The sequence below is a fragment of the Jaculus jaculus genome, chromosome 1 (assembly GCF_020740685.1).
Source record: "Jaculus jaculus isolate mJacJac1 chromosome 1, mJacJac1.mat.Y.cur, whole genome shotgun sequence".
Lineage (NCBI taxonomy): Eukaryota > Metazoa > Chordata > Mammalia > Rodentia > Dipodidae > Jaculus > Jaculus jaculus.
The window spans coordinates 184136076-184140140 of record NC_059102.1 but is presented as its reverse complement, the minus strand read 5'-3'; the positions used below and the strand labels follow the sequence as shown (position 1 = coordinate 184140140).

Below are 4065 nucleotides of genomic sequence, written 5' to 3'. Positions count from 1 at the left end.
TTTTCCTATTTCAAAGTTGTTTGTTTTTACATAGCAATTTTACCCATTTGTAAAACACAAGGTGATAGGCTTTTGTGTATGTTTAACCTGGTTAAACCTCCAATTACATCTGTACTTATGACTTTGTGACCCACCTAACATAGGTATCACCTGTGTCTAATGTAAGATGAATTTAGATTAAGACTATGTCCCTATATAAAACTTTTAGAGTATCCTTAACAGTCTGTAAACAGTTGAAGAATCTCTAACTTTAGGCATGGCATTTAGGTTTAGCCTGAAAATTCTTGCCTACATATGCACATCCTTATCCACATACTTTAACATCCTCAGTACCACTCAAAAGGCATTTTGAACGAGCATTCTATGTCCCAACATCGAAAAATTCTTTCCCACTTCCTTAAACCAATTCATCTCACCCCATCATTAATTATCTTGTCTCTCTCTCTCTCTTTTTTTTTGTTTTAATCCCCCGAGGGGGTGCACTGTTCTTGGAAGTACTGCAATACCAGATCAATGCATGGAGTGGACAGAGCAAGCTCCTATTCCAACTCCAAGCTCCAAAAATCCATTTAATATATTGTCCTCGGATAGAGGACATATCATATTAAACTGATAATAACAGATACTACACTTGATCTTAGCCAAAAGGCCAAGAAGTGATTATCTTTCTTATAAGGCTATTAAAAAATTACACCAAATTGATTAATCATATTACTAAAGAAAGCAGTTTTAATACAATTTTATATTATTAATACCAATAACACACTTGGAGATGATTTTATTAGGAGTAACTAAGGCAAATTGTATTGTTATCTTGAGGCAGGATGGTTCAGAAGTCAGATCAGTTACCTCCTCCTTTTCAGTAACAGGACATTACAATCTTTTTTAAAATATCTGACAAATTATAAGTTACCTCTTTAGAGGAAGTTTTGTTGTTTTTAATAATCCTCTATGTAAGGTGAACTTGATCTAGAACAAATATCTGGCAAATTCATTCCTGTAAAAGACATTTAACTTTTCCTTTTTAATTTCTATGCTTACGTCTTTTATTTCCTTGAAATAGTTCTCTAGAAGAGAAAGGAATGTCACCTGCATCCGCCTCATCTCTTTAGTTACAAACAATCACAAACATGACACGACTAGCAAGCACAATGAGCACACATAAACACATATACACATATACACACAAATAAAAAGAACAAATCCTCCTGATAAAATTAAAAAATTTGTTTAAAGAACTTGAAGCAATCTCAATTTCTTGTGTTTTTAAAATATCTTTTACTATGGCAATTAGCTCCTTTTTACTCTTTGCTAATTTTTTTTTTTCTTAACCCATGTTCCTTATGCCTTGAGAGAAGTTTTAAACCCTTTAACAATTTATGCTTACTTAGGATCTGTGCCATGATAGAAAAGGAAAGAGGAGAAACAGCAAGACCAAAGGGCAGTGTTCCCAATCGGAGAACTGGCACGGGGGTTCCCCGGTGGCCCTACTGTGAGCCTGACTGCAATGTTAAGAGCTGGCAGCCACTCTAAGAGCATTTACTGGCTGTTGCGTATCCAGTTTTGTTGATAGGAAGAGAGGCTAGATAGGAGGTCTTTGCCAATGCCCAAATGGGCCGTCGGGATTCGCACAGGGAGCTAGGGGCCTTCAGCCAATGCCAGAGCGTAGCGCTGGCCAAGAGGCTTCACTTGCCTTGTTGCTATGGTGCAATTCCATGCGATGGCGCCAACCGAAAGTAAAAGGAGGAAGAGAAGTGCAAAAAGAAAGTCCCGCGGTTCTTGTGCCTTGAAAAAAATGACTCAATAGTCTACTTTAATTGCCAAAAGTTTGTCGCTTACCTCAAACGGATCAGTTTCATAGGCGGGCTTTTCTGCATTGATCATGGTGCAGGTCTGTTTTACAGGTGTATTGCCTGTAGTGACCTCTATGCAGACCTTCACTCACCCCTCCGGTGGGGTGGCGGTCTAATGGCTGGGACGGCCGTCCACTTTGAGCGACATTCAGGTCTTTCTTTGTACCTTGGGCCTCACGTCCGGGTGCCATTTGCCCCAGCCAGCAGGGAGACGAACAAAGAAGCAAGGTGAAAATCAACCTAATGAAAGTAGGCAAACAGACACAAGAAGGAGACCATGCTAGATGTTTGTCACGGCCTCAAGAGGTTATTCGTACATGTAGGTTTATATAGGGTTGTAGGGGGAAGGAGACGTGGTCAGGGCAAGGAGTTGTAGGGGGAAGGGGACGTGGACAAGGCAAGGAGTTGTCAGGAAACCTAGAGGGGATGTAATTAGGTGTTCATCTAATCTTTCCTCACTGGCTTAACATCCTGACTGCACCAGGTTTCACATCCTGAACATATACTGGCCTTTTGCAAAAGATAAGATTCTGTAAGCAGTCTGCTGACCGGTTCCAGAAGTACCTAACAGAAAGCTGGATGGACCAGCCTTCTGAGTAATGAGTCAGTTTATGAGCAGGCCCAGGCAAAATGGAGAAGCTTTTGCAATATGGCTCCCGACAGCCATAGTAATAAAAACAGCATGGTACTGGCATAAAAACAGGAGTATAGTCCAATGGAATAGACTTGAGGACCTGGGATTTGCATCAAGCAACTATAGCTACTTGATATTTGACCAAAGCCCGGACAATATAGGTTGGAAAAAAGACAGCATCTTCAACAAATGGTGCTGGACAAACTAGATAACCACATGCAGGAAACTGAAACTTGATCCACACATTTCACTATGCACTACACTCAAATCCAAATGGATCAAAGACCTCAACATAAGACCAGAAACATGAATACTACTGGAAGAAAATTTAGGAAGTACTTTTCATGATATAGGGATGGAAAAAGACTTCCTGAACAAAAACCTAGTAGCTCACGATCTTAAACAGTCACTCAATGAATGGGATCACATGAAGCTGAAAAGTTTCTTTACAGACAAGCATATAATAAGCAAAGCCATAGATTACCCACAGAATGGAAGAAAATATTTGTGGGTTATTCAACTGATAGAGGCCTAATCTCTAGAATCTACAAAGAACTCAAAAATCTAAACAGTAAGAAGTCAAACAACCCACTCACAAATTGGGGCAAAAACTGAACAGGCAGTTCACAGAGGAAGAAATACAGATGGCAAACACACACTTAAGAAAATGTTCATTATACCTAATCATGAGAGAAATGTAAATTAAAACAATTATGAGATTCCACCTTGCCCCAATAAGGATAGCAAACATTAAAAAGTCAAATGAAAATAAATGCTGGTGAGGATGTGGAGAAGTAGGAACACTCATCCACTGTTGGAAAGCAATATGGATACTCCTGGAAAAGCTGACTATAGAGATACCAACAGACCCATTTATTCCCTTACTGGGCATCTCCCCTAAAACATTCAAACCACAGGCCAGAGAGATTTGCTCAACCATGTTTGTAGCAGCTCAATTTGTAATAGCTAAGAGCTGGAATCAATCCAGATGTCCATCACTAGAAGAATGGATAACTAAGATGTGATATACCTACACAATGGAATTCTACACAGCAGTAACAAAAAATGACACAAAGAAATTTGAGGAAAAATGCGTGAACCTGGAACAGATCATTCTCAGTGAACTTACCCAATCACAGAAAAAATTTCGCCACCTAGTCTCATTCATCTACAGCACCTAACCTGAATCTACCCAAGATTCCTTACATACCCAGCAAGTATCTCATGCACTACACACTAGGATGGAGGCAGAGGGAGGGGAGGGCTTCGAAGGGGTGGGAAACACTACTCTAGACCCAAGTGGCAATGGTACCATAAAATTCTACTTCCTAAAAGGCAGACCAAATGGCTGAACCTTCACCAGGCCCTTACAGGAAACACCTGAACCACAAGACACTGGAGAGGGTAGGATCAAGTATAACCTAAATCTTCTATATCTTTCCTCCCTCCCTCTCCCTCTCCCTCTCCCTATCTCTCTCTCTCCTCTCTAACTCTTGCATATTAGTTATCTTTCTCCTCATTTTCTTAGTGGGCACTGACCTGTAATTCCAAGTACCAGCATGGGGCTATCATCCACAA

The 4065-nt window shown here is 40.2% G+C and overlaps 1 non-coding gene across 1 annotated transcript; it reads right to left on the bottom strand.

The window, feature by feature from the left end:
- Nucleotides 1-472: 472 nt before the first annotated feature.
- On the bottom strand, nucleotides 473-661 carry LOC123458011. The gene has a single exon (XR_006635346.1). It is a non-coding gene; the product is annotated as a U2 spliceosomal RNA (small nuclear RNA).
- Between the last annotated feature and the right edge of the window lie 3404 nt (nucleotides 662-4065).